At 42.1% G+C, this 21608-nt stretch overlaps 1 protein-coding gene across 1 annotated transcript in view; it reads left to right on the top strand.

Annotated features, from left to right (window-relative positions):
* The window catches only part of LOC138972777 (neurogenic locus notch homolog protein 1-like), a 107383-nt gene that overhangs the window by 2289 nt on the left and 83486 nt on the right, over nt 1-21608 (top strand). The gene's annotated exons all lie outside the window — the stretch shown is intronic.

Here is a 21608-nt window from a genome sequence, read left to right as displayed (position 1 = left end):
AGAGCATTCAGACATGGGACTGGTCCGATTTTTATCGGAATTCCGATATTTTCCTTAGCTCACAGACCATTCTTGAGATCGATGCAAATTCGTTGAGAAAAAAAGGGGGGGGGGGGGGGGGGAGTTGGTATGAACCGTTCAGCTGAAGCTGTCTGAAGTCAGTGCATTCGCACCCCAGCACTCGCGTGAACCCATAGGTGGTGGTATGAACCGTTCAGCTGAAGCTGTCTGCGTCTGAAGTCAGTGCATTCGCACCCCAGCACTCGCATGAACCCATAGCAATATCATGGGTCGCGTTTGATTGGCTGTTGATCTCCGACGATTATTGCCGAGGCTTAATTATTCACCGATGGCGGTTTGTGGGTTGTTTTGATTGGCTCCCGATCTCCAAACACCGAAGGTGAACAATGTAGCATCATGGCGTCTGGATTCCATATTGTTTTGTCGGCTGTGGAAGCTCTTACGATCGACGACAGCCAACTGGCTGTCAGAAGAAGTGACTGTCACTATCAACAAGAAAGAAAGGCGCCAGCTCATTGGCGACAGTATCGCCAAAATATCCATTCCCGGTCAGGCCGTGTGCACGTGGTGCGACAACGGCCACTGCGTGGTGAAATACGGACTTGGTGGAAAAAAGGTGTTGGTTCGTCACATTGAAAGCAAGAAGCACAGAGGGCTCTTGGAAGCACGTCTCTCTCTCTCTCTCTCTCTCTCTCTCTCTCTCTCTCTCTCTCTCTCTCTCTCTCTCTCTCTCTCTCTCTCTCTCTCTCTCTCTCTCTCTCTCTCTCTCTCTCTCTCTCTGACGTAACTGATCTTCTCGCCTCACAATCGCCAACTTCCATAGAACCTACCCCAGCGACGGCCACTGAGTGTGACAACACAACCAACACTACCTCGCCTCAAGAAGGCCCAGCCTTGCCAGCTGAGTTGAGCGCTACCACGTCGGCGCCCTCACACCGGACTGACCCCGAGTTGACCTCATCGGCTGACCTTGTTAAGGCGACGCAGTCCCCACCTCCAGCCTCTCCTGAAGTAACTGATCTTCTCTCCTCAACATCGCAAACTTCCATAGAACCTACCCCAGCGACGGCCACTGAGTGTGACAACAAAACCAACACTACCTCGCCTCAAGGCCCAGCCTCGCCAGCTGAGTTGAGCGCTACCACGTCGGCGCCCTCACACCGGACTGACCCCGAGTTGACCCCATCGGCTGACCTTGTCAAGGCGACGCAAGAAGTCACAATCGTGTCGGACGGAACAAACGCTGAACACTCCTCTTCTCTGCTCGTGGACCACCCTGAACTTCGTGATGAGTTCATGTCCCTCATCGAGACAGCGAAGGCGCAAATAAAAAGCGAACTTAAACATCACATTAAAACGAAATGCGATAAATTCAACGACACACTAGCAACCATGAGGAAGGAGATGACTGAGCTGAGCAAGCAAAACCATACACTAAAGTCTCAGCTTGGTGACTTGAAAAGGCAAAACCAAAAGCTAGAGAAAGAGGCTGCAAACAGGAAAGAAAAAACAACAACAACAACAACAACAGAGTCACAAACAGCTGTAGAAGCTATACCCGCTCAAGTCGATGCGGGTGTCGAAACGTTCAACAGGTTTGAAGCACTGAACGATGAGGTGGAAACAAGTTCAGCTCTACCTAAGAGAGTCACTCAGCCTGTACTACAGAATGGCGCTGACACGAATGAAGAGTCTATCGATATCACACGAGAAAACAAACCGCGTCTATCTGCTGCGAAACTTCAGTCTCCCGACAACTTAAATCCACGGCAGCAGCTGGCAGAGCTCCGAGTAACTTCTTCAACGACTCGTGTGCTGCTCGGTGACTCGGTGATGAGACCTGTCAGACAAGAACTCATGTTTCCCGGCAAAGCGTCCCAAAACCTCAGTGTGTCGGGCCTCTGTGTGGACGCTTTAACGCACTGGTTGACCAACATTCCACAATCCAAACAGGTTCAACAAGTAATTGTCCACATCGACACAACACAATCACAGAGACAGTATGGTCCGGATTGTTCAAGCTCATGAAGAAGGTGTTTCCTGCAGCACGTCTACATGCTTCCTCTCTTGTGCCACCAAAGGGAGAGCACGCTCTAAGCAAGACTGTAGCGACCTCCAATCATTCCCTGGAAAGGGTTTGTGCCAGAGAGTGTGTCTTGTTTACCGACCACACTGACACCTTCCTCACCGCCAGTGGCGCCCCCCGCAAGGCCCTGTACAGGGACGCCTTTCACCCAAGTCGGCAAGGTACCATACGCCTGGCATGCAATCTCAAGTTTGCCGATGTAAAGATTGTGGAGAAAGAACAAGATCAACGAGGCCGAGAGGGAAAGGTGACAGAGGGGCCAATCTCACATCGCTACACCGGCCAGCCTGCTGCAACTTCGCAGCGCCGGGGACCTTTGCTGCAGACCCCTCGCGGAACCGGACAGCCGAGTCGCCACCACGACCAGGGACCGGACCTTGTGTTGCGAAACAGTCCAACGCCCTACCCACACCCACCCCCTCACCTAGGGGAGCGAAAGCCGCCGGGCAACACAACCACGACTTCTGCGAAACAGACCAACGATGTCTGCAGACCGCAGCGCCGCTCCAGCGATCAGCAGCACTACAGCCAGTCCCATCAGGCAGTCAGACAGGGGCCGCCCTACCCTGTACCTCCATATGTCTGGCAATATGCAGCCCCTTGGTCTCCCCCGCGCCACATGCTTCCTTCACCATTCCTGCTCCAGACACACGATAACACAGTGCCACCCCACCGTGCATACGATCCCATGCTCCCACATCTTCAACAGTGTTCCCCACCCTCCAGATACCAGAGCTACTACAAGTACAACTCGGATATGTGTACGCTGGTGTAATGTCACGTGGAGTGTATTTCATAGGTGTGACGACTTATTTTTGGATTACTCTTATGTATGTGTGTGTGTGTGTGTGTGTGTGTGTGTGTGTGTGTGTGTGTGTGCGTGTGTGTGCGTGTGCGTGTGCGTGTATGTGTGTGTGTGTGAGCGCATGTGTGTATGAGCGTGTGTGTGTGTGTGTGTGTGTGTGCGTGCGGTAAGAGAATGCGAGACAATACAGCATTATTGGTGTCATCTGCCATGATGGTAACACTTTGCATACTTTTGTGTACGACTGTGCTACTGCACGATCATTTAGTAATTTACCCTTGTGAGGGTGTGAGCATGATTTCGTGGCCTTTATCCTCCTGATTGAACTTCATATTACCTTCGTTTTTACTGTGCTGTGCTTCAGGCTGTCACAGCAACTCTTTGAAAAAGAGACGAGAATTACATTCTTTGTCTTGCCTGAGACAGAGACTCGGTGTGTGCGTGCTCCTTTATTGTGCGCCTTTAACACTTTCGCGACGGGAGGTGACTATATTAGTAATAGCGCTGCAACGCCCACGGACGGGAAGTGACTATTTTAGTATTAGACATACAAGGTACACGACTCGTCATTGCTTCCCGGTTTTTGAAGCTTGCAGTAAATTGAGTTGTTTCCCTTGATACACGTGGTTTTCTCTTCCGGCTTGATCAAATTAGTGCAGATTTGCGTGGTGTTTTCGAACAAAAAAAAGGAATCGAAGGCGAGCCTTGTCACGGGAGGAGATTCTTCGGATGTTGGATCTTGAGGATCCTGTAGATCATGATACATCGTGTCGTTTTAGCCTCAAGAAAGCGATAATAGCAGTGATATTGAGGAAGAACAGTCCCGTTGTTGCTAGTACGAGTCGGCAAACTACACGTGGTGGGGGTGATACTGCTAGACGAACATGTATCTCGGAATCGTGCAGGAGCTATGGGGGCGTGGCAGCACTGATAACAATGGATGGCTGGAGCCTTCAAATCCTTTTGGAATTGTTCATAGGTGTACAGTTGGTACTTTGTTGTGAAAATGTGACTTATATTCAATATGGATTACCTAGACATCATTTGGTGAGTGTTACAGTTTTGTTTCATTTGAGTCAGGATGCTGTGAGTGAATGCGTGATTTGCTTGTTTTTTTCTGTGTACTGTCTCCTTATTTCTGTGTACAATGTTAACAATATTTCAGCTAATTCATAGGTTTTACACCTTGTTTGGTTATAACATTATTTATAATACTTTCTGTTAAAAAATAACTTTTAAAAAAAGCAGTGGAAAATAAAACACACACAAAAAAACGTTAAAAAACACAAATTATCCCCCTTTCACCCCCCTTTCACCCCCCTTTGCTAAAACAAATCGCGTGACAAACTTATAAATAGCACGACTGAACTGGGCATCCATTTTTGAATTAGTACACAAAATTTGGTGGTGATTGGACTTAATTCAAGCTTGCTAGACAGATTTCTTTACAGTTACTGATTTTTGGGAAGTTTCTTGGTGGCAAGCTTGGGCAGGCAGGACGTTAACGCCGTGGCAGTGCTAGTCACAATAGTGTTAATCGGACAAGCTTTAGTGACAGCAGTGTGTTCGGACGGTCAAGCGATTCGCCCTTTTCTATCGGATTGAAAGCGGCTACTGTTTCTGAGCGACAAGTGTGTCAACATTGACTCTTGTGTCAACTGCTTTGTGTCAGACTTGTTAAGAGTCTATTACACTAGTTCTGTAGTTTTAGTTTGGTTCTTTATCATTATAAACGGTAACAGTACCGTTTTATTTTCATTTTCCTGTGTCCTTATTGTGCTAGTCTGCTTTTCGATTTTCTACTTGCTTATTATTTGTTTTCGCCGTTTACTTAGTTTGTCGTCGGAAACAGTTCCTTGTCTCTTTACTAGTTAATTTACGCTTGACGTTGTGTTTCGTAAAGTGTCATATATCATTTTGGTTCCATCACTGTTTTGTATCTCTTGATTATTTTGTTGTCTTGCTTACTTGATAATTAGCTGATTCAGTATCAATAAGTATATTGTTTAATTAAACAAACAAACAAACAAAAAACGCCCCAAAACGCTACTTGAGCTTAAATATGAGTAGCTCTCCTACTACATGGCCAGCAAAACAGGGTCTCCGTGTTGGGCACCTGAACATTAACCATGCTATAAATAAAATCAATGATATTTCTACAATGCTGTTAAATACTGGAACAAGTTTTCACATTTTTGGGATCACAGAATCAAGATTAACACCTCAGATTTCGGATTCTGACGTTGTTATTCCATGTTACAGTACGTTACGCAGAGACCCTCAGCAAAGTAGAGAAACTGGTATACTTTTGTACATAAGTGAATCAATTAGTTATACACGAATAATACACCTTGAGAACTTCGTGGAATCTGTGTGGATTGAAGTTAAGTTGAGAGGAGCACCTCCACTCCTCATAGGATTTTGTTATAGAAATCCCGCAGAGCGAGCAAACTGGTCAGATAACTTTACACAGATGTTAGATGCAGTTCTGCTCGAGTCAAAGGAAACAATTCTGTTGGGAGACTTTAATGTTGATTTGCTCAAACAAAACAAGCAGTGGGTTGATATGATTAACCTCTATAATCTTAAACAAATAGTCAACACTCCCACTAGAGTCACATCATCCAGCAGTACTCTGATAGATCATATCTATGTTACTGATCACCATAATATTGTCGAATGTTGTGTTCCAGCCAATGGTTGCAGCGATCATTTTCCTGTCTGTTTAACATGGTCAAGAAAGGGTGTCAAAATTCCTAAAGTTGGTCACAAGACAATAAAATACCGCTCTTTTTCTCAATTTAACGAAGACACCTTTCTACATGAACTTTGGAATTCCCCACTATCTGATACTTACAATTTTACGGATCCGGACGAAGCCCTAACACATTGGCTTAGTGCCTTCAATGACATATACGATAAACATGCTCCGTGGAGAATAAAGAGAGTTAGGCACATTGTAAAACCTAAATGGTTTGATAATGATTTACAACATGCCATTGACCATCGCGATTTTTTAAAGTCGGTTGGCAAGGAAGAGGAATACAGAGAACAGAGAAATAAGGTAAATTCACTTAAACGAACAAAAAAGATAACATATTTTCGTGACCTAGCATCAAGTTCAAAGCAAAACTCAAAAAATATATGGAAGGCAATAAATGAACTTACGAATAAAAAGGCTGCCAGTCATCCGAGTTGTATCAAGGACATATCTCCCGATGATTTAAACACACATTTTTCCAAAATAGCTGAAAATGTGATTAAAAATGATAAGTCCAAATTAAATGATTTGAAAGTTTTAGAAGAATTTTGCAAATCAAAACAAATTTCATGTCAAGCAAAAATTCCCCTTCTTACAGTACCTGAAGTTTTTCACGCACTTACACACCTCAAGCAAACAGGCACCCGGGGGCTCGATGGGCTTGATGGTAGGATTCTTAAATTGTCAGCCCCCGTAATTTCTGAAACACTTACCTACATTTACAATCTCTGTTTAGACAAAAAATATTTTCCAGTCGCCCTGAAACAGGCTAAAGTCATTCCTCTGTTTAAATCAGGTGACAAAAGAGACCCCTCAAATTATAGGCCAATTTCCATTTTGTCTGTGTTATCAAAACCACTGGAAAAGCATATCAACAAACACATCCTAACACATTTCAACCAAAACAACTTATTCCATCCTAAACAATCAGGATTTAGAGCTAAGCATTCCTGCCACACTGCCTTAATCTCTCTTGTTGATCAGTGGTTGGACAAAATAAACGATAATGAATTCTGTGGTGCCATTTTCGTAGACTTTGCAAAAGCCTTTGACGTAATTGATCACACATTATTGCTCAGAAAATTCGGTTTGTATGGCGTCGGATATGATACTATCAATCTTGTTAGTTCATTCCTCTCTGACAGACAACAGACAGTTCTTACAAACACTAGAGCATCGAGCATGCAAGCTGTAGATTACGGTGTACCACAAGGATCGGTATTAGGACCTCTGCTCTTCTCAATATATGTTAATGACCTCCCCCTTTATATTCAACATTTATGTGAACTTTTTGCAGATGATACCACAATTCACTCCAGTAACAAAAATTTAACTCGCTTATCAGAATCCCTCCAAGGAAGTCTAAACCAGCTGACAGAATGGACTGACCTAAATCATATGTCTCTTAACCCAAAGAAAACCAAATATATGATAATTACAACTAGACAAAAACGACAGAATTTTACCTCAACTGGTCCAGATTTAATGATTGACGGCAATATAGTGGAAAAAGTCGACCATCACAAAGTTCTAGGTGTCCACATCGATAACAACCTGTCTTGGTCAACTCACATTGAACAACTTAGTAAATTAGTGTCAAAGAAAGTGTACCTCTTATCTAGAATTAAACACTTCCTTAATTGTCAAGCCAGGAAGTTATTTTTCACTGCTCATATTCAGTCTATTATTGATTACGCATCCACTCTATGGGACTCTGCAAGTGATAATTCCCTAAAGCTACTCAGCAGATTACACAAAAGAGCGCTAAAAGTAGTATTACTCAAACAGACTACTCTCACCGACTCAGACTACATCAACATAGGGGTCCTACCTCTAAAGTCAAGAATGAATTACAACAAAGGAATAATGATGCATAAAATTATGACAGAAAATGCACCCGAAACCATTTGTTCAAAGTTCTCTTTGAAGAATTCGCACCACTTTATAAAACTAAACACTCCTCTTCCTAGGATAGACCTATTTAAATCAAGTCTTGTTTATTCAGGAAGCAGCCTCTGGAACGCTCTTCCGGACGCCCTGCGGCAATCCACCAACACGGATTCTTTTAGAACCAAATATTCTTTCCATTTAATGAACTCTATGAACAAATAAACTTGATTGGTATGTTTTCTTTGTATACAGTTGTTCATTATCGGAATTATGGTTTATTGTGACAAAATCACGAAGATTTGGCTCTGTAATACATTGTTTTGCTGAGCTAATGTATTGTTGGGTTACTTTCCGTTTATCTTCATTGCTTTACACCCAATTTTGAACACTACCTTATGATCTACAATGCTTCTACATAATGCGCTTCATGTACATAAACTTATATGTTCTACCATTAATGTTTTTATGTAACCTTTTTACATTTAGTCAAGTTTTTTTTCTCTTTTTTTTTTCTTTCCTAGTCGTAGTTCTAGTAAAATAGTTTATTCCCTCTTTAGGGCGAGGGCCAGATGCAAAAAAGCATATCTATGCTTATTCTTGTCACCCTCGAAAAATAAAGATTTGTCATTGTCATTGTCATTGTCTCTCTCTCTCTCTCTCTCTCTCTCTCTCTCTCTCTCTCTCTCTCTCTCTCTCTCTCTCTCTCTCTCTCTCTCTCTCTCTCTCTCTCTCTCTCTCTCTCTCTCTCTCTTTCCCTCCATCCTGTCTGCGCTGAGCCGATGACCCGCAGTTGCTGGTAGGCCTGAATAAGGAAAATTAACACCTCAACTCAAGGCAAAACAACCGATTTATAGATTAGAACCTTTTTTTTTTTGGGGGTGTGGGGGGTGGGGTGGGGTGGGAGGGAGAGGAGGTGCACTCTGTTCAGACATTGTAGCAGCTTTGATGAGTTATCTTGATTGCTTTTTGGCTCACGTAAGTGTAGCCTATGCGATCGTAACTTTGTCTGTCTGTGCGTGTGTGCGTGTGTATGTCTGTGGTAGAAACTTTAACATTTGAAGACGTCACATTATGGCGTACGTCACGCGAAGGAATTACTGAAAGTCTCGGTCATTGTCATTTTGAGCGAGCCGAGACTAGTTGGCAGTCGTGTCCCTGTAAGTTACAGGCTACATGCAGACAGACAGATCTAGATCTATAGTGTCTCGCTTTCTTGCACAGTGTCACCTATGCTTACTGTGTGTGTGTGTATGTGTGACGGAGTGATTGAGTTTGTGTTACTGTTTGTCGATTTCTTACGTGAGCCTTGAAGGCTTCGCCTCTTGTTTTCTACATTGTCATTATCATGTGATTACAGGCACCTGTGGATGTGAAGCAAAATGTTTTGTTTAAAATGCTAAAACATATTATTCTTGTGGTTTTTATAGCTTTTTAAAAAGGCATGATCTATTTTTTTGCTATCAGGAGAGGCCCCAAAATGGCCTTTATAATTCTAAAATTCATTTTCCGTCAGGGGGGCTTCGCTCTTTGTGACTCTCTCCCTCTAAGCGGAGATCAAAGCCAGTGAAAAAAACACATCTCTGAAGCAGTTTTAGCTTGTGCCTCCAAATGACTGCTATACAGTATACAACAACCAGACCCCATCTGACTGCTGTTTTGGGAAACAGTCCACAATTCACTGCTGTACCCCATTTACGTATCATTACATGCTGTTTCTCTTGCAAAACGTGTAAAGCACTACTACTATTTTGCAGCTGATACTGGTAAAATGTTAATACTCTATGATTGTATTGAAACATTATTGTACATAATGCACTCGGACAATTTTTAAACATAATGTGGTTAACTTCTATTTCACCTCAATGGGCGAGGGCGGTATGAATACAAGAGCATTTTAGCATTTCCTATTCTGTTACAGTGTTAAGATAAAGATCTTTTCCTTTCTTTTTTTCCTTTTTTTTTTACCTCAGTTGCATGCAGGCTGTTACTACCCTTCTTATTTGCCTTTTTCCCTTTTTTTTTTAGGCTGGGAGCATCCTTTTTCATAGGTCTTTTTTTCTTTTATCAAACAAATTCTTACATTTTTAAATCAACAGCCTAGATAACGGGTTGACATTTTTTTAAGATAAAGACCAATTCAATTCAATTTAATTCAATTCAATTCAATACAATTATCTCTCTCTCATTCTCAATCTCTCTCTTTCTCTCTTTCTCTCTCTCTCTCTCTCTCTCTGTCTCTGTCTCTCTCGCTCTGTCTCTCTCTCTCTCTCTCTCTCTCTCTCTCTCTCTCTCTCTCTCTCTCTCTCTTTCATTCGTCGTCGTCTGTCTCTGTGACTGAAGCCTTAGAGAATGATGATAAAAACCAATATTTTGATAAATTACCTTCTTTCAATATTTTCAGAATATATTTGTGAAAGCGGGTGTATGGGAGTCCTTATTGAGAGAGACAGTATGATTTTCATTTGTTCTATGAAATTGAAGGTGTATAGTGAACATAAATCAGACTCAACCCATCCGCTGTCAGGGCCGTGAATGCTACTGACTTCTATTTCACCTCACTTGTGAATAAAAAGTCCATGAGTCCTGACAAGATTCCTCCTTACTTGGCCAAATTAGCTCTACCATATATTGTGGAACCACTCACTTATGTGTATAAGAGACAGTGACAAAAGGTCAGGTGTCATGTCTACTGTCCCGAATGACACACGATTGCTGACATTTCACCATTGCCAAAAGAATAAACAAATAATAAATAGGTGGAAAATGAATGTGGAAACTGACTTTGATTGTTGATCAGTATTTTCTATACCACTAACAAATAATCTACTTACACATAGCTGTTTGGCAAATGTATGTTGCATGGGACACACTGACATGAAAGTGGAAGATGTTTTTCCCTCTAGAGAAACTACATATCAAGTTACACTTTTTGTGCTCTTCCATTCCAGTTGGCAATCAATTGTTAACGCATGTTATTAGAAAAAAATAGAACGAAAACAGATTAGATAGAATGAAACATGTACTGGTGATGTCATTTGGGACATACAGACATGAAAACGTCACCTTTTCTCATTGTCTCATAATCTCTGCATAAAGCAAAATAATGTACCTAGTTTATCAAAGAGAGCAAAAGTCATTCCACTCCATAAAGGCGGAAATGTGTCCGACCCGAATAATTTTAGACCCATTTCCTTGTTACCCATTGTATCCAAACCATTGGAAAAACATATTCACAAACATATGCTCGCGTACATTGAAAGCAGAAACCTTTTCCATCAATTTCAATCTGGTTTTCGAACAAATCACTCTTGTCACAGCGCCCTTACCACACTATGCGACACCTGGTTGTCTGCAGCAAATCGATCTGAAATCAGTGGTGCTGTGTTTCTCGACTTTAAAAAGCGTTTGATCTTGTTGATCATTCAATTTTATTGCAGAAATTACAGTTGTATACCAGAAACAGTTCAGTGTGTAACTTATTTGCTTCCTATTTAAAGGACATAACTCAATAAACTGCCCTAAACTGTAAAACATCTACCGAGGAGGCTGTGAAATGCGGGGTGCCTCAAGGTTCAGTGCTTGGGCCGACCTTGTTCTGTCTGTATATCAATGATCTGCTACTGCACATTTCTGATAGTAATGTAAGAAGTGATTATTTTGCTGACGACTCTTCTCTTCATTCAAGTGGAAAATGTGTTCCGGTAATAGAGTCCTCCCCTCAAATAGCTTTACACGATGTTAATAACTTGTGTGGTGCCAATGCTATGCTTGTCCATCAAGTAAAACCAAAAAGTATGGTAATTGCAACCAGACAAAAACATCATTTCTCCACTCAAACTAAATCTTACTATTGGTACGCAATCAATTGAACAAGTTCAAGAACATCGCGTTTTAGAGGTAATTAATTATTGATTGTGAATTCAAATGGCAGGCACAATTACAGCATTTTTGCAAGAAAGTAGCCATGAACGTTTTCCTCCTATCCAAGTTAAATCAATTTACGGACAGAAAGACTCTGGAAATGTTCCACCATGTTCATGTAATGCCTCACATTAATTATGTTTCGGTGCTCTGCGATGGCAGCAGTGATGTCCACTTGAGAAAGTTAGACTCTCTCTATCGTTGCTCAGCTAAACTCATTGTAAAGGATAATTTTTCAACAGATATGAAGTTAAAAATGCTTAACTTTCTTCCACTGGAGAAGCATCTTAAGTTAAAAAAAAGGCCATTTTAATGCATACATGGTATTACGGTAAAGTGCCGATTTACATTACATAATGATTTAACAAGGCTACCGACAGATATGGGTCTGTCAACTTGATCCCACCGATTCCACGAATTGACCTTTATAAGACCAGTCTTGAATGTTTGGATACATCAGTCTGGAATTGACTTCCATCGTCATTCAAGCACTTAAAGTCATTACCAAGTTTTAAACAATGTGTTAAAAAACACTTCATGTCCGAGGAGTGTAAATATGTTTCGATTTACCACACTTAGTATTATGTCAAAAATATGCTGAGCATTTTATAATCTGAACATAGTTTTGTTGTACTATTGCTACATGCTCCATTGCTACCAGCTTGTATGCATAGTTATCTGCATATTATGCATTTGATTTTATGAATAACCACATGTGTATGCTCTTCATGCCTTATCTTCATCATCATCATCATCATCATCATCATCTTCATCATCATCATCATCATCATCATCATCATTATCATCATCATCATCATCATCATCATCATCATCATCTTTATCATCACGAGTTTAGGTTTTACGACCTCCTTTTGTTGTTAACCTTTTGTGTTTTGCATTCTTTTTTTTTCATTTTTTTTTTCATTGTGTGTCTATGCGTCCCAAGGACAGATTGTAAAAAAAGGTGAAGCCTTAAATCTTAATCCTTGTTAAATAAAGTTCAATTCAATTCCATTCCATTCAATTCAATTCAATTCTTCTGCGTTTGTGGGCTGAAAGTGAAACTCCCTCGTACACTCGTGTTTTTGCACGAGTAGATTTTTACGTGTATGACAGTTTTTACCCCGCCATTTAGGCAGCCTTACGCCGCTTTCGTAGGAAGCAAGCTGGGTGTTTTCGTGTTTCTATAACCCACCGAACTCTTACATGGATACAAGATATTTCCACATGAAGGGGGGTAAGGTACCAGCAGGTCTGCACATAAGTTGACCTGGGAGATCGGAAAAATCTCCACCTTAACTCACCATGCGCGGCCGGGATTCGAACTCACGACCTACCGCTTTGGTGGCCGGCGTCTTACCACAACAGCCATTGTGCCTGTCTACAACTAGATAAGCTGATTTTTTTTTGATTTTTTTTTAATGAATAACGCTTTATTTTCTGATTTCAAATGCATTTAGGATATATGGTCATTATTCTTTAGCCTTTCTACAATGATGTCAGTAACGTTGCGCAGGGAATCCTACGTTCAGAAGATTGTTATTTTGCTTGTTTTCCGCAAATCCTGGCAACAATTGCTGAGTCTGAGTCAATTCAAGAAGCTTTCTCATGACTTGTACATGGTTACATGTTGCTAAATTTCACAATGTGAAGAGTCTTGAAACCAATTGTTAAGACTGAAAGAATTAAAGACATACGGAATATGTAAAATAACTGAAAAATGCAAAATATCGCCTTTTCCATTTGTCCAACAAAACTAAAACATTTCTCAACGCCTTTATCATATTAATAAGCATAGGAAATGACACTAAATGTGCCCACAAACACCAAGTATGAGCAAAAATGTGTGAAAATCCCTATTTCATTGTCAGCCATTTTGTTTTCAATATGGCGGCCAAAATATTAGTGGAACAAAGGTGACATCCCATCTGGAGATGATGACGGACATCTAATTGAAGCATCCAGATGGGATGTCAGCTTTTAACAAGCAAGGTTGACCAAGTTCACCATGTCCGACTGGAGCTATTTGTCTACCACAACAAAACTATGCCTTGCATAGAAAACGTTTGCTAACGTTCTGAGGCGTTCTGCCTATGCAACGCACCCCTGATGATTGAACTTGCTTTTTCTCAACAAAAGTTTGTTTTCACGATGTTGGCCATTTTAAGTCATTTTGGGGGTATCTCCGAACATGGGCCATAACTCCGTCAAAAATATATGTCAAGGTCTGATATTCTCAGATCACGTTCTAAACATAGCAATCTGTCAAATAAAATCAAAAAACTTCAAATCAATAATTGTGTCCATAGTGTCCCTTTTCGCAGAAATCACAATTGGCAAAACTTTGCAACTTTGACATACAGGAAGAAAGTCAAACCAATTATCTACCCTCAACAAATTGTTTTGTTTCGCTACCTTTGCTTATTGCGCGTGGTATGCTATTCATACTGATGCAGGTGTCGATCGAAAGAGCGGTCAAAACGGGACGTTTTGCGTCCATTGTTATGGGTATCATGTCAAAAAGCGCTACATTTTGCAATGACTTTGTCGATTACTTTGACACTTTCAGAATGTTTTACCAACATACTAGAGATACTTCATGCGAAAGTTCGGATCGTGACGGTTGTTTTATCAGATGTGACGCAATGTTTCGGAAAATGTTGTTAAACTCGTCACAGGATTGATACAGATTCTGTCTAAGTTTCATGTGCGTGTAGCCGCTGGCATCACAAGTGAATGAAATACTACAAGTAGATAACACTGTTCATTGGCTCTATCGACGCCCGTTTGTAACCGCTTGCTTCCCTTTACATGATAAACCGCCCATAGATCGTCGTTCTCTCGAACTTGCTCCTTAGTGTGTCATCGATAATAGAGGATTTTGGGTAGTTTCATGCAATGACGTCATCGCCTTTCGGCGATTGGTCAATGCATTATGTATCAATGATAATGTCGGTCACGCTTGAAATTATTGCTACTTGATATTGCTTTCCAAACTTATACAAAGTGACAGGGAGCGTAGGGTCAGTTATGAACGGAACTAGCCCCGAACAGTGAGATATAGAGAACAATACTCAAATACGAACGGAGAGACTCGAAAATCGAGTCAGTTGTTGCCACGCTCGAGAACTCAAGTGTAATATTTGAAATAAAAACCTCCCTCGACAAAAGTCCGACAGAATAGCTGGTAACACGCTCGACAATAGCGCTAGTTCTTACTTTTTGTGGTCCCGGGTTCGATCCGCTTCGACGGCAATCCTTTTTTTTTTAACTCGTAATTCTTGTATTATATTCGTTTGCTTCATTCCAAACGTTTTGGATTATAAAATGAATCGAACTAATAAAAAGTTGCATAATTATTGAGTACTTCCACCGGAACAATATCATCCCCAGAACTACACATTCATGTTTTACATTTAGTCAAGTTTTGACTAAATGTTTTAACATAGAGGGGGAATCGAGACGAGGGTCGTGGTGTGTGTGTGTGTGTGTGTGTGTGTGTGTGTGTGTGTGTGTGTGTGTGTGTGTGTGTGTGTGTGTGTGTGTAGAGCGATTCAGAGTAAACTACTGGACCGATCTTTATGACATTTTACATCGTCGCGATATAACCTTCGTGGTTGAAAACGACGTTAAACACCAAATAAAGAAAGAAAGAAAGACATTTTACATGAGAGTTCCTGGGTATGATATCCTCAGATTTTTTTCATTTTTTGGATAAATGTCTTTGATAACGTCATATCCGGCTTTTTGTAAAAGTTGAGGCGGCACTGTCACATCCTCATTTTTCAATCAAATTGATTGACATTTTGGTCATTGAGTTTTCAATCAAATTGATTGAAATTGTGGCAAAGCAATCTTCGACGGAGGCCGGACTTTGGTATTGCATTTCAGCTTGGTGGCTCAAAAATTAATTAATGTCTTTGGTCATCAAAAATCTGAACATTGTACTTAAACTTATTTTTTTTATAAAACGATCCAAACTTACGTTCATCTCATTCTTCTTCATTTTCTGATTCCAAAAACATTACCCGCTATTACGAGCTAGTCGTGTGACAGAGAGTTTTCTTGCACACGAGACTGTAGATGTTTCACGACGGCTTTAGCCAGAGTGAGACATCAGCAGTCGAGTGTGCAAGAAAACTCTCTGTCACACGACTAGCTCGTAATGGCGATTATGTCTCACAGCATAGGCATAGACAGATATATTCGAGTTTTGGGGGACGAAATCACAGGCACAAAACCAGACTGACAACACAATTGCCTTTTCACACATACCGCACACACGCATTTTCTGGTTGAATGTATTCAACTAAGTAACAACCAACGTTTCTGAACCTTTTAATGATTAAATACACTTTTTGTTTAACCAAACAGCGACAACGAACGAAATCTAAACACACAAACACACGCGCGCACTAACACAGGTTGAATTTAAGGCGCGAACGAACACGGAGGATTTTTGTAGGTCACGTCGTGGGAAAGTCCACCCAAATAGTTTCGCAGGGGAACTGGTTGGCTCACGAAGTGTAGCCTATGCGATCGTAACTTTGTCTCTCTGTGCGTGTGTGTGTGCGTGTGTGTGTGTGTGTATGTCTGTGGTAGAAATAGAGAATACTACATGGCTTGCTGTGTCGTACCAGATTTACACGAGTTGTTTTTTTAAATATTGAACTGCGAGCGAAAGCGAGCTGTTCACTATTTGAAAAAGCAACGAGTGTAAATCTGGTACGACACAGCAAGCCATGTAGTATTCTGTTTATCCTACATACTGTACTTACGTGTATTTTACTGAAAACGTCCCGCAGTCGAGGCAGCCACATTGAAGACGCTTGATTTCGAACCTCGATCTCTTCTAAAGCCTCGTGCAATCTATTACGTCAAAGCAAAGAAACGTCACTCTGGAAAGTGTGGCGTGACCTGTTTGTTCCAACAATTAATCGAGGGGAATTAACGAGGGCATTTTTTTTCTGCTACAATGACGTTTGTCTCGGTGACTTTGGCATCATTAGTAGTGGCAAAAAACAGGTCCCTGCCAGACTTGCTTGACATGACCTCATTTACATGATATACACACGTGTGATTTGAACGATTATTATCTCATGAGTATCTCTCTCACGTATGTAGGATAAACTTTAACATTTCCGAGTCTATGTGTGAGTGGTTATCCAAGACTGGATAAAGCTCGCATAAGATTACGTCACGGTCAAAAGTGTTTGACGTCAATTAATGCATCATGACGGCATGCCTCCCTGTAGTCTTTCTCTCTCGCGTGGTGTGTGTGGTCTCGGTCATTGTTATTTTGAGCGGGCCGAGACTATTTGGCAGTCGTGTCCCTGTAAGTAGGCTACATGCAGACAGACAGATCTAGATCTAGTGTCTCTTTCTTGCACAGTGTCACCTAAGCTTACTGTGTGTGTGGGTGTGTATGTGTGACGGAGTGATTGAGTTTGTGTTACTGTTTGTCTATTTCTTACGTGAGCCTTGAAGGCTTCGCCTCTTGTTGTGATTATATCGTTCATTTTCTCACAGTGATGTTAATGTTGTTGATGGTGCAGTTTTGGAAGACAATATTCCTTATCTGGGGCACACTTTCGTCTATTGGTTCGTGTATCTCATCAAAGAAACAGTCGAGTGTTTCGTAATCCGAACCTGCCATCACCGTCGGTGCACCTTGGACCTGCCTGACTGTCTGCGTGCGTGTCAGGGAAGAAGACGAAGCCTCAATTGCCAAAGCGTCACCCATCTGTAGCTTCTGGGCATCTGATGTACGTTGGTATGTGGTGAGCGCGCTGACGCTTCGATGACGGTCACAGCCATGATTTCTGCAGGCGTGAAGCTGGATTGATGCAGGACAGTGGCACTTGTGGCCCAGATCGAGTGATTTGTGTATACTTGACTCAGACCGCAGGATTTGCTCAGACGGGGGAGGAACTGGGACATTGAGTTTACACCGATTGGTTTCTTCGCATACCAAACCGGCGAATATGTAGAAAAAGTATCCAGGGGATACACCCAAAGACAACCGGGTGCGTTGGCGAGGAGTTGTTGCGGCCCTATGCTCCACAGGGAGTCTACAGGAATAAGTCAAGTAAGTCACACCCAAAGACGGTCGCAGTCGGGGTTGAGGTGGCTGATATACTGCCTGAAAGAGTCCCCGGGGCACGAATCTGTCAGAGTCGCTGGCATGAATCCGGTGACGAATGCCGTGTCGTGTTGGTGATTTTTGGTAAGTTCGTCGGGGATTTTGCACACATACTCTCTGTTTGTTGTTGCGTCTGTTTTGATTCGGAACGTGGTTTTGGTCATGGAATGCATGTTTTCTGCACCCCTTCTTGAAAAGTAATACCGCACGTCGAACTGTACCTTGTTCGCTAGCCCCGTTGGTGTCGCCGTGTTCATGTACATGCTGTGGTACAGCTGTTGCCTGTCGGCTTCGGCCATGGGTTCGTAGTGGGTGGTGTTCCCTTTGCCTTGTTGCTTGAGTTCTTTGACAGCCGCCTTGAACTATTCGTTAGCAACGGAAAAATCAGAATCCCGAACAATATCGAAGTCGTTGTTGTGCGGTGGCGACTTCAGGTGGCGATTCAGACCGTACCGGATCCCTTCCAGTGTTTTTCGTTTATACAAGTCGCCACTTTCAGATCTAGCTTCCATATAGAAAGAGCCAAGAGTACTGTTCAGTTCATTTTTCGACATTGCTTCAAAATCCTCACCTTTTCCCTTTTCTTTCAGATAATGGCGAAAGATCCGCACGGAACTGTCTGTGCACCTTTTTGCTGTTACTGGTGTTAGGTTCTATCTTTTCTTGGTAATTTCGTCCTCTGTGTAGGTAGAAAAATTGAACAACTCTACAATTAATCCCCAGTTATCAAACAGAAAGTTGTGCCTTTCCTAAACCTTGAACTTACAACCGTGAGAGAAGAATTTCCTCATAAAGTGTTTGCTTCGAATTGGGCAAAAAGATACAACTCTGCACCTAATCCCCAGCTATCAAACAGAAAGTTGTACCTCTCCTAAACCTTGAACTTGTACCTGTGAGAGAGAAATTTCCTCATAAAGTGCTTGCTTGGAATTAGGGAAAATGGTACAACTTTACAATTAATACCAAGTTATCAAACTCCCAGAGATGGATAACATCTGTCTCCACTACGACACCGTAAATTGACCAGTCTCTAGCAACAGACGCTGGAACGATATAACTAATCCTTCCAGTGCCAGGGCATTTCCGTTTCAACTGAGACACCGCAGCTATAAGGGTATCAAGTCACACACGCGGATACGCAACAGCTAAATCCTACAGCAATAGGTATTTCCGGCACTTGCCATCCCTCAAACCCAATCAAGGGACGAGCCGGGAAAGGAAAGGAAGAGACTGAGGCCGGCACATTCCTAAGCCTCCTCCCCAACTGTTATGTCTGCACATTGGCACTAAACCCAACTAAGCAATATTTCGACGGTCTGCTCATCCCCTCACATTCCCGCATCAAAGGGACACGGGATACCACCCCACTATCCGTGGTCAAAGTGCATTTGTCACTATACAGTTCTCTCCCAAATCATGGGCAGACACTCCAAAACAAAACTCCGCATCAAAAGGAGGAAACAAACCAGACTTTCTAATGAGAAAGAAAAGAAAATCAACAACAACTTGACACGAGCCAAACAATTCGTGATCAACCTGTCAAATGTGCCACTCTCGGATGGACAATATCTGGGCCTAGAAAAAGGCCTCAAATTCATACCAACGCCTACAATTGATCCCCTGTCATCAAACAGAAAGTTGTGCCTCACCTAACCTTGAACTTACACCTGTGAGAGAGAAATTTCCTCATAAAGTGTTTGCTTCGAATTAGGGAAAATGAACAACTCTACATTAATCCCCTGTCATCAAACAGAAACTTGTGCCTCACCTAAACCTTGAACTTACACCCGTGAGAGAGATATTTCCTCATAAAGTGTTTGCCTCGAATTAGGGAAAATGAACAACTCTACAATTGATCCCCTGTCATCAAACAGAAGGTTGTGCCTCACCTAAACCTTGAACTTACACCCGTGAGAGAGAAATTTCCTCATAAAGTGTTTGCTTCGAATTAGGGAAAATGAACAACTCTACATTAATCCCCTGTCATCAAACAGAAACTTGTGCCTCACCTAAACCTTGAACTTACACCCGTGAGAGAGATATTTCCTCATAAAGTGTTTGCCTCGAATTAGGGAATATGAACAACTCTACAATTGATCCCCTGTTATTAAACAGAAAGTTGTGCCTCACCTAAACCTTGAACTTACACCCGTGAGAGAGAAATTTCCTCATAAAGTGTTTGCTTCGAATAAGGGAAAATGAACAACTCTACAATTAATCCCCTGCCATAGCAGCCCATCGGTCTTTTACTGATCAATAGTGCTGATAACACGAATGAATCGACTCGACACGCAACACGATCACTCAGCCGCAACGGAGAGCGAGGGACACAATTTCGCGCCCCAACTATCACAACCCCCCCCCCCCCCCCCCCACGGCAACTCCGCCCACCACGCCATCAGAGCCCCATTACACGTATCAAAGACGCTACGCCCAGCCACTCGGAGCCTTGCTTGACACACGCTAGCCAACCCACGGGCGGAATTTGGCCCCACCAAGAAGATCGCAGAACAACTCTGACGAGATTGTCTATAAAAACAGACAGAGTCAACTACAAGCCATGCAGGTTAACCTGAAACCAGCAAAAGAAAGGGTGATCCCCATCTTGGACAAACTGCAGGAAAACTTCAAATGCAGAATGAGTCTCACCACTGCAAAGCAATCGCTTATTCTCGCAATCGAGAAGGACCGGTGTGTACCCTTCCTTAAAGGGACCACTGAGTTCAACCCAACAATGAACGGCTCTACTGCCAGAATACATGAGCTTATAGAGACCAGTTTCAGGATACCATAAGGGAAAACAAAATATCCCTCCAACACCAGTAAGCCTCAGTCACTGAGGACATATGGGTAACAAACCACCAGTACATGCAAGTACACCCTAACAAGGGAAATTAATAATAGTCATCTATAAATGATTATTCTCAATCGAGAAACAAAATGATGAGGATATGGGTTTGAATAGTTGTCCCCTGACGAGGCTACCTTTCAGTTTCCCCAGAACACCTCTATAAAATCACAAAGAAGTTATCCTAACAATTTGAAACTGTAAATATTGCCGAAAAGTACCATCTTTGGGAGAGGTATTTAGGGATCTCTGGGCTGCCTACTGCATTTGCCGGGTTTGGCAGACCTTTGATTTTTACCCCCCGCGGACTACGGTCATTGTGAAAAAAATACGGTGCTTTCAGTTTCATTCTATGAATTCCACAGCTTGACTAAATGTAGTAATTTCGCCTTACGCGACTTGTTTTATGTTCCGCATGTTTTTAGGAATCCTTGTGCCAGATCATTATTTTGACTCATATGTTTCAAATGCACAACAGTTGCAAGCTGTTCTCATAAAACCTAAAACCAAAATTTCAGACTGTCTTTATAACTGTCTGTTTTTATTTTCCTTTGAAGACATAACAGGTAGACAAAGCACACACAAACACACACACGAACGCACGCACGCACATACACACACACACACACACACACACACACACGCACGCACGCACACACACTTAGGCTCGCGGGAAGCCGCAGACAGTGCAGCCACGGTGACCAAAAGCGAAAGCTGCCACATGCATGCATCCATCAGTTTTACAGGATGATAGCAGCAGCGTGCAATTATAGCAACGATAACATTAGATGGCCTGAGAGGTTGGTTTAAACAAAACTTTATTCAATTTTAATCATGACAAGAACAATGCATGGATGATTACATACTCAAGCATATAATGCTTATTTTAAGCAATCATAGCAATTACAAAACAAAGGTTAGCATGAGGGGTTCCTCTGGCTATGTTTAATGTCTGGAAGTTCCACAGGAATGTGGCCGAGTTTTTACGGGGGAGCATCTAGTATTCCATGACTCTGTGATAGCACCAGTTCAATGATTGAATTGAAAAAAAGAGTGACCTCTGAATTGTTGTGCTTTGTGCGATACGTGACTGCAAATTCAACAGCGAGAAATTAAATCAGGATTGCGTCATGG

The sequence above is a fragment of the Littorina saxatilis genome, linkage group LG8 (genome assembly GCF_037325665.1).
Source record: "Littorina saxatilis isolate snail1 linkage group LG8, US_GU_Lsax_2.0, whole genome shotgun sequence".
Taxonomy (NCBI): domain Eukaryota; kingdom Metazoa; phylum Mollusca; class Gastropoda; order Littorinimorpha; family Littorinidae; genus Littorina; species Littorina saxatilis.
The sequence above is the reverse complement of the archived record's forward strand: the minus strand, read 5'-3'. Positions and strand labels throughout refer to the sequence as shown.